This window comes from Calidris pugnax, unplaced genomic scaffold (genome assembly GCF_001431845.1).
Source record: "Calidris pugnax isolate Ruff unplaced genomic scaffold, ASM143184v1 scaffold74, whole genome shotgun sequence".
Classification (NCBI taxonomy): domain Eukaryota; kingdom Metazoa; phylum Chordata; class Aves; order Charadriiformes; family Scolopacidae; genus Calidris; species Calidris pugnax.
The window spans coordinates 1211227-1225833 of NW_015090790.1; the positions used below are offsets into that span (position 1 = coordinate 1211227).

A 14607-nucleotide genomic window follows, 5' to 3' on the forward strand; every position below is an offset into this window, starting at 1 on the left:
CAGAGGGTGGTGATGGTGAGAGAGACCAGATGTCCCTTTCCACTGTGGTAGGTTTTCTGGACATGAGACAGTCAAAGGACATGTGGAAGGGGCAAGTTCAAGTGTGTGTCCTGCTTGGTTCAGACATGCGTTTGAATGCATGTCTCATCTTTAACATGAGATCCCTAAGCAGGAGGAGATTGGCTTTTAGGGACTAGATTCTTTCTCTCATTTGATCTAATACAGATTATATAGTGCTACAGCCTTTTTCTTGCTTTCCTACATCTTAGGTGGAAGCTTTGACCACCAAGTAAGTCCCCTCACTGCTTTGTGCGATGGCTGTTTTTTACAATGCAAAATAGTTCCAGCATGCAAAACTGAGCATTTGAGCATAGCTCGGAGATGAGGGTGAATATTGAGATGGAGAAGAAATGACAGAGCAAAGACTTGAGCGTAAAGGTTTCTCATAGACTGTGGACTGGGAAAGTAATTTTCTGTGTGGTTCCAATTTACGTTCACTGGTCTGGAAAAGGACTGAGACACGGTTGTGAATGCCGTGGTTTTCACTGTGGTTATCTCAGCTGTTGGTCCTACTCTGAGAACAATCCTGGCAGGGACCGGTGGTGGTACAGGAGGACCAAGGCCTGGATGGGTACCATGAGCGTCCTTGTGCTGTCCGAGTTAAACATCTTCAGCCCTAACACGAAGGGGACCAGCTTTCAGTTCATGAATTCCAATTCTAGGGCTGTGCTGCTCAAATTCTCAGTCTCCCTGGCCCTGTTAACTTCAATGAATTTTAAATACCATGCTTAATTGGAGCCTTTTCTAAGATTATTACTAAGATTGGCGATTATTCTGAATCATCCTTTGGAGGCCTAGGTTGTTACTTGAGTCACCTCCGTTAGACAACGTGAATGCTCCCTTGTCTGTTAGGACACACTTCTGTTTCCTTGTTTTATCCGTATTTGTGGGTTTAATGAAGGATTTCTCTCAGACCTTCCATTTCTTAGCTGAGTGCCCTTTCTTTTGATGCCACCGCCTCCATGTCCCCTGTTGCAGCTGATGTGCCTTCCCTTGAACTCAGTGTTGTCAGGAGGTATTGGCCACCTCTACTGCGTCACTAAGATGAATCTGGCTTTGGGGGAAGAAATGGCAGTCCTGTGGCGTTCAGGTGACCTGAGGTGACTGAGGAGATGCTTGAAGGCCTGCGGCTGTTGACGTGGTGTCATCTCTAGGCAGGTGCTCTAGGTGTTCTGTTTGGGAGCCTGAACCTTGGGGTGAAAAGTGAGGTGTTTCTAGACACTGAAGTGCCTGTGTAGATGGAAGGGATTTTTCTTGATTGTTCTTTGGGGTCTAACTTCCACCATTTTGGGTTGTGCCTGTGCCGTGGCTCCCCTTCTGTGGAGCAGCTATGTTAGCATTTCCCTGCTTCACAGAGTTTCTGGGGGGATGAACACATGGAAGCCTGCAAGGTGTTTGGGTACTGTGGTTATGTGGGTTGTAGAAGAAAGGGAGATGAAGTTGCTGTACTGTCTCTGAGACCTTAGAAATTGCATGCCCATGTCATAGGCCATAAGGGCAGCTTACATCTTTAAAGGTGACCTGCAAATACATCATTGGCAACTATGAATGGGCCCTTTCTTCCACCCTTTGATCAGTCAAATTTTGCAGCCAAAGTTCATAGAAGTATAGACAGGTTAAAAGTGCCTTTCAGTACTTCATATTCCTTATATAAACGGACTGGAGAACTTCCTCATTCTTGCTATCTGTAAATCAGCACATAAAAATAAAGTGTGTGAAACTGAGTCTCGATGAAGGGCAAGTCCTCCTGCCTCGGGTGGGAATTTCACCCTTCTGCTGCAGCGCTGAATGTGGTCTGATTGCATTTCTGATAATGTATTTGTGGATCACCTTGAGGAGAAGAGGGGGAGTTATACAACTGTTCCCTCACAGTGCTGTTGGAAGGGTCGGGCTTTATCTCCTTTGAAATAGATATCAGGAGAGAGCTGCAATCCTGTGAAAACACACATTTATTTCTGAAGTGTTTGTGTATTGTGTGTGTGGTGCACATGAATAGAATTGCCACCTGTCCGAGGCTGATGATGATGATCTGGGGAGCAGTGGTCATGCACTCCTTATTCTAGCAGTTTGCCGTATGAAGAACCGGTGCCTACAGCTTCCCTTGGTCTGAATTTATGAAATGCTGCATGCAATGAGTTGCTTTACCCTTTGTGGCACTTTCTGGGCTTGCATAGATATGGATTCGTTAGAGGTTTTGCTGTAATGGAGACAGTGTTAGCTGTCATGAAAACACTGTACCTTTTTGCTGTCTTGCTCTCTCAGAAAGATCCCATTAGTTATCCTGCTCCTTTAGGAATGGCACTATTTTTCTTTGTAACCTTGGCCTCAGCTTGTGAGTGGGCAAATTAACAAGATCCTGGTACCCATGTGCTTTGGGTACTGCGTAGAGGAAATGACTGAGAAACCTTCTTAGAATCATAGAATCATTCAGGTTGGAAAAGACCCTCGGGATCATTGAGTCCAACCATCAACCCCACTCTACAAAGTTCCCACACACACCACATCTCCCAACCCCACATCTAAACAACTCTTCAACACATTCAGGGATGGGGACTCAACCCCCTCCCTGGGCAACCTATTCCAGGGTCTGGCCACTCTTTCTGGGAAGAATTGTTTCCTAATGGCCACTCTAAAATTCTAAACTCTAAAAGCCCCATCCTCTTGACACTCTCCCTTGAAGTATTTATAAACATTGATCAGATCCCCCCTCAGCCTTCTCTTCTCCAGACTAAAAAGACCCAAGTCCCTCAGCCTCTCCTTGTGAGGGAGATGCTCCAGGCCCCTCATCATCTCTGTAGCCCTCTGCTGTCCCCTCTTCAGCAGTTCCCTGTCCTTCTGGAACTGGGGAGCCCAGAACTGGACCCAGTGCTCCAGATGGGGCCTCCCCAGGGCAGAGCAGAGGGGCAGGATGGCCTCCCTCCACCTGCTGGTCCCACTCTTCCTGATGCCCCCCAGGATGCCATTGGCCTTCTTGGCCACCACGGCCCATTGCTGGCTCATGGGCATCCGATTGTCCACCAGGACTCCCAGGTCTTTCCTTCGGTTGTTGCTGGGCCTTGCTAAGCTCTGGGCTTGGTACAGATGGGCTCCTGTGCTTTGCTGCGCTGTGACACTGCTGATGGGGATGAAGATATGTAGGTATGCAAGTAGGTGGAAACTTTCTAATACATCATAATAGTAATAATAATAACGTGCACTTCCACTGCCTTGCAGCTTTTGCTTGAACTTCTGCCCACGCATCAGCCTACTTGGTTCACAATGCAGTGCGCACGCTAGACAATTAGTGGTTAATAATGAAAAATGTCATGGGAACCAGCAGGAAAATCATAGCTTACTCCAAATATATAATGAAACGTAATTAGCACAGACAGTAAAACAGACAATTTATGGGTTTTTTTGTAATTAAAAAGTACCAGTAAACATTTCTTTTGCAGGAAACTTGGTATCAAATGGAATAAAAGAGCTATTGTCTGGAATAGGATTTCATGTGAGTTTTAACCCTTGCAAAGCTGAATGGGATAAGTTTTCCTTAGTTGCAGACCCTCCAATTGAATCTATTGTGGGCCTTCTTCCATTCATTCTCCTGGTCCTGGTCTGGCTGGATGTGCCAAGTCTGCTGTGAAACCTGCTCCAAGCCAAATACCCAGCCGAATTCAGTGCGTGTAACGGCGTGGGCAGCACTGCCCTCCTCTCTTCTGGCTCTTCCCTGAAGTCATCTTGTAGCGTGGAGGTAGCTTTGAGGGAGAGGCCAGAGCAGAACAGCACTCTAACATGTTGTGCACCGTGTCCTCTGTCAGCTGTCTTCTTGTTGGGCTCCTTTCCATCTCTGATCTCCGCTTTCCTAGCTTGGGGCCCTTCACGCTGCACCTCTTGTTTGTTGTTAAGCAGTGTACACAAAGGAGTGGGTGCAGTTGTGCGTACCCTCAACTTGCCAGGACGGCAAACACTGTCTTTTGGCTTGCACTGTCTAATACCTCATCCCCCAGTCTGTATTGACAGCGAGTTTGGAATTAGATGATCTTTAGGGTCCCTTCCAACTGTAACCATTCTATGATTCTATAACCCTATGCGGGTACAGCATGTTTTCTTCTTGATGGTGGAGGAGCAGGGAGCTAGCTTACCTCTCATCGCAGAGGAATATGAGCTTTCAGCTGGAGCCAGGTGCACAGACTGTAAGGTTTCTACCCACGTATGTGAGACAGTGCTCAGGTGCAAAATCACAGCCCTCCCTCAGAGATGCTGTGGCACAAACCTCTAGTATCTGGCACTGATAATGTGGGGGAGAGGAGAGGAAACTTCTGCTTAAAGCCGTGGGACAGGGTGCACATGCTCCTCAGCTTTGTGCTGCAGAAGTCCCAGCCGCCTCCTCGCAGTTGGGCAGAGCCTCTTTAGGAGACAGACTCTGGTTTGCTGTGGGAGAACCCTCTGTGTAGGAGGTGTCCGATCCTGCCAGAGCTGTGGTGGTCTCTTTCTGGGGCACTTTTCCTCTTTGCTGGGCTCCTGGGGTGATAGGAGAAGGGATGGTGCAGGGTCTCAGCCCTTGTTGGCACCTGGTCTTTGCTGCTGGGCTCCCAAAACCTCTGCCTCTCTGTGGACATAGTTGTTAGGGTTCGGCTTTGAAAGCTTACTCCTAGAAAGTGCTGCTGGATCTTTTGTGAGCTCTGACAGGAGGTGCCTTTCACATCTCTGCCCCAAGGAGCAGGGGAAGCCTAAATGTCCTCCCAAGTCCCGTGCCACTATGCTACTGCTTCCTTCTTCCTCTGTAGCTGACCAGGAAAGCAGAACAAACAGGCGATAACGCTATTGTGCCCATCTAAGATCCTTTAAAATGAGTGGATAGCAGCTGATGATGTGTCTCCAAACTTTATTTCAGGATGCCTGGTCTAGTCAAGGGTCTGCTTTTTTCTCTGGGATTTTCCAAGTTACCACGCGGGTCTGGTGGAGAAAGGGGCGCTTGGAGGATTTCTGCGGCCGGGGTGTAGTATATCGGAGCACGTGTTGGACAATTGGTGTTTAAAAATACTGGTGGCTTGCTTGTGCCCTGTCTGAGGGAGATATGGTTTAGTGGTGGTGTTGCTTTTTGTTTGTTGTGTGGGTGTTTATTTTTGTCAAAATTAGGTTGACAGTTGGACAAGATGATCTTTAAGGTCCCTTCCAATGTAGAAAATTCTGTGATTCTGTGAGAAGGGGAAGCCCTGGCATCTCCTTGGGCTCAGAGCTGAGATTTTATTAAGCCCTTTTAGGCTTAATAAACAGTAACAGCGATGTCCTTGCCCCGCTCCATCACGCCCTTTGCAATGAAATTGCTCACACGGAGCCTTCAAAACACGATTGTCACTTTGCTACGTATCTACTCCAGCTTCACACACACACATGCGTGAGCTTGTGCACACACACACACACACTTGTGTGATGAGATGTGGTGATCCCAAGTGTCTTCTGTGCAAGATAGAGCATAATCCTTTTTCCTCAAGAAAAGGAGGAGTCAGCGATGGGGACTCAGCCAGGCTGTCATGTATATTCTGGGGTTATGGCTCCTTTGATTTATGCTCAAGCTCCTTTGATTTATACTTGGCTCCAGCAGCCACTTAATGGTGACTTCACCATCTGAAAATAGCCTGAGGAGATGTACCACTCAGCCACTCTCGCATCCCACGCTCTGGGTTGAGGTGTGAGGGGAAGATAAGGCTGGTATGTGCCTGCCAAGTTATCCAGGGAAGCTGGGACACCAGATTTCAGTGCTGGCAGGGAGACACACTGTCTTCATGGACCCTGCCTAGGGTTGGTGTGGCACAAGGGGAGCACAGAAGTCATCACCAGACAAGTGACTGTGCCAGTGCAGGAGAGAGCAATGGAAATGTATAATTGATCTTATCGTCAATTAAGCTGCTGTAATTCAGTGCCTGTTTCTGTCCCGTGCTTAGGCTGGAGTGAGGAAGGTCAGAGCCACCTCTGGAGTTTGTGTAACCCATATTTCTCTGAGTTCAGCCCCGAACACTTGTCTTTTTTGCATGTAGGCTGCTTCTCTGCATCGGAGACTTTTGTTTCAAATTGAGGCACGTTGGCTTGTATTAATTTAGGATTTTTTAGTTCTCTGGATCATAATCCTGCTGTGTGCACTGTCAAGGCTGTCACTGGAGTCAGTGTAGCCCTCCTAGCCTAAGTCTTTTGCTGAGTCAAGTCTTGTAAACTCCCAGTGGGATGTTTCACAGGCAGGGCTGGCTCTGTTTGCATCCTTTCTTCCTGCTCCTCTCATCTGCAATCACAGACATCTCTGGTGTGCCACTGATGCTGCTGTTGTTTCCTTTTTATGGGGTCTTTGACTTGAATTGAATAACTGAACTTCACCCCTTCCTGGCGAAGTAAATATCAGAATAACAAGCCAATTTTCTTTTTTTTTTTTTTTTAGATGGCACTTGCAGTTTTAGATGTGTGTGCCCTCGCCATCCACCTCAGATGACGTATGTAGCATCTGTCCCTTGTTCTGGCATTTTGATATGTGTGAGAGAGGTGAAATGGCTTTAAAAGCTTTTTGCTGGCGCCTGCGGTTTGTTGCGGAGCCGGTGGTACAGGCAGCAACGTGATAGACTGAAATAAGACTGTTTCTCTACAGTTTGACATAGGAATGTCAATGTATAGGGCTAGATCGTCAGCTGGTGCAAAACCACTGTGCTCGTTACGCATGGCCAGACCTGACACCAAGGGAGCTAAACTGAATTACCTGAGCTGGAGGCTGGTCTTTTGCAGCAAAGAATGGTAATTACGCAGTGCAGTAATATATTTCTTAACTTAAGGGTGAAGTAACAGCTCTTCGTAAAAGTAGTGAAGTCAGTGAGTACCGTTGTGGTGTAATATGATGGTTTTAGAGAAAATCCACAAATTGTAAAGGAGGTGTTGGGGCCTTCCCCCATCTGAGCTCATCCTCCCTGCAGCCTCTCCTGGGAATTTACTGTGAGCTGTGCAGAAATCGTTTATCACCGACTGCCCTTTCTTGGCTGGACCCTTGTTGGAGGAGAGATTGGGAGTGTCCCTCTTAAAGCTGGTGGAATCCTGCGTGGATACGAAAGTTTAATAAAATCTGTTAGGCTCTTTCCTGTGTTGGAGTTTTCATGTGACAGAAACTCAGACCTTAATCAGGACTGGGTTTGGTGTATAATATACCCTGTTGTTGATGTCCTCAGTAGACCAGCCCAACACAGATCACAGAATCTTCATGGCTGGAAAGGAGCTCTGAGATCACCGAGTCCAATTGTATCTGTTTAATGCAAGTCCCAGTTCTGCTGAATTTCACTGGGGAGAGGATGGGGAAGCAGAGCCACGGCTGCAGATGTGGTTGGTTAAAATACATCTTTTTCTGGGCAGTTTTTTTTCCCACTTGCTCTGATATTTTCTTTCTGACTTTCTGTTCCTAGTTACTCCTGAGGCCTTCGGGTTTTTGTCTGCGTTTGTCTGTCTGGAGTCTTCATTACCCTCCCTGCGGTCCTCTTCCGCTTCATCAACAAGAAGCTCTGCTTTGAAAAGAGAGGGGGGCTCCCTTGCCTGGAGCAACACGGGAGAAGAAAACGCTACGAGAGAAGTCCAGAGTTCATGAGGGCCTTGGTAAGTATCACAGTATTATACCACCTGTGATGTATAGAAGCTTCGTGAGGCTTTTATTGCTGGGGGGACAGAGTTAGACCCATTTGCTGTCTCTCGGGTTATCTGTGTGGGAAAGCAGCAGGGTTTTGGATAGACCCTTGTAACCTCCAAAACTTGATCAAATGGATATGCAGGTGCTACCATGCTCCCCTTATCTTCGTTGTCTGGAGTAATCCCTTGAAAAATGAAGGGCAACACTGGGGAAAAAAGCACACAAGCACCCTCCCCGCTCTGTCTGTTGTTGGGAGTGTTTTGTTAATCTAGTGAAGAGCAAAATGTGAGCAATTCTGAGTAGCAACACTGCCTTTCTGCTCATGAAGGATGTGCCTGTCCTGGTTTCCTTGTGGCAGCTGTTATGCGTTCTTTCATGCATTTGTTCTTGTCTCAAAACATTATGTTTTGAGTAAACTCGTGAGTCCTGGAGTCAAAATAACTGGGAATTTTACTGTGTTACAAAAATAACATTTTAATGTTTCTTAGCCATCGAAAACACATCCATTCTGGTAATGGTAGTGAGAACTGAGAATTTGGTAATTTCATCATACATTTGTTTGTAATTTTGCACGTCATAAGCTCATAATCATTGAAATTATCAGTCAGAAAGAGGCCTCAGAAGCCTCCCATTTAAAATCTCTGCTTCTCAATGTTTCAGTCTTAAGGCTAATTGTAGAAGGGCACAATCATAAAGCGTGGAGCCTCTGGAGGGTTTTCTGTTCTACGTTTTGCCTCGTACACTGGGTTCAGCTCTGCTGATGCAAAGGGCAATGATCTGGTCATACTTTGAGAGTCCAGGATTTATGGACGGTCAAAGGCTTGGATGCCATATGTGACAGGAAGCCAGTGGGACCGACTGCTTCTTGCTAAATGCATTGATGCCAGCAACAGGTAGCAAAAAATTGAAAGTACAAATGGTACTTGGAAGTTATTCCCACCCACCCCCCTCTCCATTTAGAGCCCTAACTTTAATGTTTCTAAACAAGGACTGTGAGTTTTTTTAATAAGTTTCCTTCATCAATATTATTTTGAAGTCTTTCTTTCCTTCGCCTCCCATCAAGTGGCGTAAAAATGTGGCTTTTATTTCAGTTTTTAAGATGACACATCTCCCAGGAGTGTGTGGGCGTTGACATTCTATGGAGCTGTCACAGGCTACCATGTAAACATGTATTTACAATGCTTTTTAAAATGTGAATTATTAATAAACAGGGTGGCTTGCTTTTTTTTGTGTTTTGTTCCTTCCAAATTTTGAAGGAAGAAAACTTGCTTCCCGGCTGACACACTCGACGGCAATTTTCATTTCAGACTAAATCTTATGTGTCTGAGCAATAAAGCTTTGAAAACACGGGTTTATAATGGAAACACTAATTCAACTTTAACTACAGCTGTGCCGTACAAGCGAAATACCACACACATTAATGAGGTGCTAAATCTGATACGGCAGAGGAATGTGTTGTAATCACTAATTACAATGGAAGCTTGAAGTTGGAGCCTGCTTTTTCCATTGAAACAGAATCAGCTTGGCGAGTTGCAGCTAAGAGCTATTTAAAAATATCATCTCTATATTTAGTTTAAATTTCACCGTAGTGTTTTGATACTTGTAAGGGCAATATGGAATATGCGTGTAGGAAATGCTAATGCTTTTAAAGGGCAGCAGCATGAGAGAATAGAATAAACCCTGGGCTAACGTAGCATGTCATATGGTGAATATAGAACTGAGCTTGGACTGGGGAGCCAGGAAAGGCTGCAGTTGCCTGGTGAGGGAGCTCTCCCAAGAGGAGTGTTGACCAGGAGCAGGATAGGAGTGTTTGTAACCTATAACTTACTGGTTGGCGTTCACTTTTCCTCTTCTCAGCTTCTTCTGGTGAGCTGTGTTTGTTACAAGGAGATCCTGATTCTAAAGACTCAGCCGTTCTTTAATGTGGAACCCACTAACGATTGTTCTTCTTGTTTCTAGACTCTCAAATTGGGGAAATCTTTTTGCTTTCCCACATCTGGAATTAAGAGTCATTAGAACATATCTGTCTGGCAGGACGAGGGTGCAATGGACACAAGCTGGAACACAGAAAATTCCATCTCAACATGAGAAAAAATCTTTTCTTGGAGGGTGGCAGAGCCCTGGAACAGGCTGCCCAGAGGAGGTGTAGAGTCTCCTTCACTGGAGATACTCAAACCCACCTGGATGCAAGTCCTGTCCAGCCTCTTCTGGGTGACCCTGCTTTGGTAGGGGGGTTGGACTAGATGATCTCTGAAGGTCCCTTCCAACCCCTGCAATTCTGTGTGACTGCCTGAATAGGAGAGAACGCATTTTGTATTTTCTTCCCCCTGGCATGACTATAACATCTGCAATAGGATAAACCCCAATTTGCACCGGTGTAGGTAAATGAATGCTGTAGCTTGAGAAGGTGCGTACAGGTTCAGTGCATGAGATGTTTCTCTTGTCCTTGGATCTAGTTGAGTTTTGAGTTATCTACAGATAAAAAAGAGAGTTGGTATAGAAACATAAGCAAATCTGTTTTGCACTTTGCAGGTGCACAGGCTGACGTTCAGAAAATGACACTTTACAGTACAAAGTCTTTTTTTTGGTCTTCTGTACCGAGCCTGACCTCAGAATGAGGCAAGTGACAGAATAAAGAGGTGTTTCCACTGCCATGGCTCTAGGATACATCTGGCTGGCTTGCTTCTAATTTAATTTTAATTGCACAGTTTGTGTCCTTGTGAAAGGAACAAGATAAGGGAAAGATATTTGTGAAAATGAAGAATTAATTGAAAACCTTTCAGAAGACTCCAGGACAAAGCCTCTTAATTACTGGGACACAATGGATAATGTTTTTGGTACTTGAGGCTTTTGTGGATCCTATTCTTGGCTGCATCGTTGACCTCGGTGATGAGCCCATCTCTTGGGTGAGGATGCGCTGCCCTGATTGCCTGGCACACAGTTGCAGGAGTCTATTCACTGCAGGGGCTGAAGCTCATCTGGACCCATCCATTTAGGATGGACTTGGCACTGCAAGGCTGCAAAGTGTTATAGAGAACCTGGTAAACATGTCACCGGTAGGAGGGTAGCACAGAGTGAACTTCACGCGAAGCAATCTTGCTTGGCTGTGCCCAGGCACATCCAGGAGGAAGTGATGGTGGCATGAAGCAGTCCTGAGCTGACTGGAGTGATGTAGAGCCTTGATGTAGGTCATGTGCCGAATTCCTGAGCGAGGGAAAGGTTAAACAACACACCTTGGGCCTTAATGGAGTCAGCTGGAGTGGTTCCTCACAGTGTTGGTAGAATCACAGAATAGTTAGAGTTGGAAGGGACCTTAAAGATCATCATCAAGTTCCAAACCCCCCTGCCCTGGGCAGGGACACCTCCCACCAGACCAGGTTGCTCCAAGCCCCATCCAGCCTGGCCTTGAACCCCTCCAGGGATGGGGCAGCCACAGCTTCTCTGGGCAACCTCTTCCAGTGTCTCACCACCCTCACAGCAAAGAATTTCTTCCTAATATCTCATCTAAATCTCCCCTCTTCCAATTTAAAACCATTACCCCTTGTCCTGTCACTGCACTCCCTGACAAAGAGTCCCTCCCCAGCTCTCCTGGAGCTCCCTTCAGATATTGGAAGGCTGCTCTAAGGTCTCCCCGGAGCCTTCTCTTCTCCAGGCTGAGCCACCCCAATTCTCTCAGCCTGTCTTCATAGGGGATCTGCTCCAGCCCTCTGAGCATCTTCATGGTAATCTTGCAGGTGGTGGGGCAGTGTGTGTGTGTGAAATTTCCCCTTGGAGCATCCCCCCCATGCAAGGAAGGAGGACCTTCCCTCAAACAGGGAAGTGGTGTTATCGTGTGAGCCCTTCAGATGCTGTGATGGTTTGGTGTCCCTTCCTCTAGCGTGAATTTCAAGACCAAGAGGTGGTGATGGTGTTCTGATGTATGGTGTTTGTAATGTTGCTGAGCCCTTTGCTTCAAAAGTTCATGGATGAAATGAACTTCACAGAAACGCGACAGTGCTGGGCAAACTTGTATAAAGAGCTCCATCTAACCCTGTGCTTCGGTGCTGTGACTCCAAAAAGAAAAGGGCCCTCTTTGTTCTGTGTTGTTATCTTTTATAATGATCTGACCTGAGACTGGGAAAGAAATTGTAGTTTCCTGACTGTGCTTTCTACAAAAATATTCCAGTTGTGCCTTGCCTTGAACACATGTTGTGATGTTAAGCGTGTGCTCCTGATAGGTGAAATCAGCTTAAGCAGCGTGAGGTCTGAAAAAACATTTTTTGTGGGTTTTTTTTCTATTTTTCCTTTGTTGTATCAGCCTTGAGATTGCTTTCAGTTTATGTTCTCAAGCTGTTCCTCACAGCCGCTGCCCTAGGCTCTGGGGCCAGCAGCACACTTGAAATAAATAAAGGGAGATGTGGTTCTTACGTAAGGCACTCGCCCCCCGGAACTGAGGCTCTAAGGACAGCATCAGCACCTGTAACGCTCAACAAAGGCACTGGGGACCCGTCATGGGCAGCATGTGGGACCGTCATATGCCAGCAGAGGCTTAGCTTCATCTTCAGAAATGAGTGATGTGGGTGAGTACGACAGGACCAGTCCGGCGTACTCAGTAGACTGGCTTCCTCCAAGAGCATGGAAAGCCCCAGGAATGTCCTTCTCCTGAGAAATACGCTTGTGATTGGTCTTTGTGACCCTGGTGCTGCATACCCTGTAGCTCTGTTGTCCTCAGCAAGGTGCAAATTGAAAATGAGTCCGGGGTTATTCATGTCGCCTGGTTGAAGTATGTAGGGAGGTCATTCTTACCCTCTACTCTGCACTGGGGAGGCCACCACTGGAATCCTGTGTCCAGTTCTGGGCTCCCCAGTTCAAGAGAGACAGGGAACTGCTGGAGAGAGTCCAGCGTAGGGCAACAGAGATGATGGAGGGGCTGGAGCATCTCCCTGATGAGGAAAGGCTGAGAGAGCTGGGGCTCTTTAGCCTGGAGAAGAGAAGGCTGAGGGGAGACCTTATTCATGCTTCCAAGGATCTAAAGGGTGGGTTGAAGGAGGATGGAGGTGGACTCTTTTCAGTGGTTCCCAGTGACAGGACGAGGGGCAACAGGCACAAGCTGGACCATGGGAAGTTCCACTCCAATGTGAGGAAGAACTTGTTTGGGGTGAGGGTGGCAGAGCCCTGGCAGAGGCTGCCCAGGGAGGGTGTGGAGTCCCCTTCTCTGGAGATCTTCAAGCCCTGCCTGGATGCTCCTGAGTGATGTGCTCTGGGCAACCCTTCTTCTAACCCTCTTTCTAATCCAAGCCAGGTTGCCATTGGCTTTCTTGGCCACCTGGGCACATTGCTGGCTCGTATTCAGCCGCTTGTCAATTAGAACCTCCAGCGCCATACACACTTCCCCCAGCCTGTAGGGATGCATGGGGTTGGTGTGGCCCAAGTGCAGGACCTGGTGCTTGGCCTTGTTGAACCGCATGCCGTTAACGTTGGCCCATCCATCCAATCTATCCAAGTCTCTCTGTAGAGCCTCATCCACTGCCTTTGCCACTCCAGGCTGTGGTTCCCAAACAGCAGTGCCTGCACTGCTCGGTGGTGGTCCCTACGGAGCAATTCCCATAGGCTCCGTGACAATGGAGCGTGTGCGGGGGAAGGAGGAGTAACAGCAACTGGGTGACTCCTCAAAATTTTTCTAAAATATCTTCATTGTGTTAAGCAGCTAGACGTACCCTCCCACTGCTAATTGCCATGCAAGTGGTTGCTCTGATTGACCCTGGCTTGTTCACTTGCTCCAGACTGGGCGGTGTGATTGCAGGCGGGGTGGAGACTGGGTCTATTGGGTCTACTCTGTGCAACAGCTTGGCAGCACAGGTGGGTGGGCTCGAGTGGTGGTGTAAATTGGTGTTTTTCCAGCCTTTTGAACTTGTGATTTCCTTCTGGCTCTTCTGTCTTCATGCAAGCCGATGAATGACAGCAGCTCAATTACGGTATGTGCTGTAATTTCTGACTGTGGGTTTCTTCTTTCATTCCCCTAATCCAGTAATTACAGATGTTTCTCACTCCTTCACCTTGAAAGAGCACAGTTGCCACTGCTAACACCACTTTTCTAATACTCCAACGATCTGTGACTTTCTTTACGCCCTTTTTGTAACCATCAGTTTGAGAAGTTTAAATAATTAAAGTTACCCATTGTTCCTTTTTTGTACTACCACCAGGCACTGAACTGTTTTTCGGGGGGTTTTTTTGTGCCTATGGTGACAAGTGGCTCTTTAAATGCAAAGGACCTTAGTTTGATTTGGAGAGGATGTGGCTGGCTTCAAAGGAGTGACTCTGGATTTAACACCAGTGCTGAGGCAGAATCTGACCCTCCAGTATACCCAATATATAGTCAGGGGAGGTGTTTCTGTTTTCTCCCTCCTGAAAATTCCCTCAAGTTTTGTATGAATATTTTGGTGGCGGTAGTATCTCTCTGTACAGTTGCAGATTCCCCATTTTGTGGACACACTGGACGTGAAACCAACACGTTTCAGAGTCCAGGAGGTCTTGCAGTCTAAGCAAAAACAAAGGGTTGAAGCAGTCGGTGTAGGAAATCACCATCAGCTCCTCAGCCCCTTTGCTGGTGGAGCTTCTGAGGGTAATACTTGGATGCTGGTCTTCCATGAGTATTTTTTTGCTTGAATTTGTCACTATATACTCTGTATGGTGGAGAGACCTGGCTTTTTTTGAAAAAGGTTTCACAGTTTTGAATGATTCATGTCGTATTTGCATAATTCATTTTTTCTTCTGTCCTTTTCCTCTTCTCCCCGTCCCACTCAAATTGTGAGAATCAGTGAGAATCAGTGAGATAAAGGTGAGAATCACCTTTATTTTTGCCAAAAGGAGGGCATGCAACAAAGGAATGGGATGAAAGGAAGAGACACAGTGGAGCTAAAAAATATTCTGATCAAAAC

General features: G+C 46.8%; 1 protein-coding gene across 7 annotated transcripts in view; it reads left to right on the plus strand.

The window, feature by feature from the left end:
- The window catches only part of SYT16 (synaptotagmin 16), a 90683-nt gene that overhangs the window by 31984 nt on the left and 44092 nt on the right, over window positions 1-14607 (plus strand). For 6 of the 7 annotated variants that reach the window (XM_014966619.1, XM_014966620.1, XM_014966621.1 and 3 more), the window contains exon 2: window positions 7473-7659. The gene's annotated coding sequence lies outside the window, so the exon portion shown is untranslated. Of the gene's footprint in view, window positions 1-6469; window positions 6522-7472; window positions 7660-14607 lie in introns of all 7 variants that reach the window. The other variant, XM_014966618.1, reaches the window with a different exon arrangement.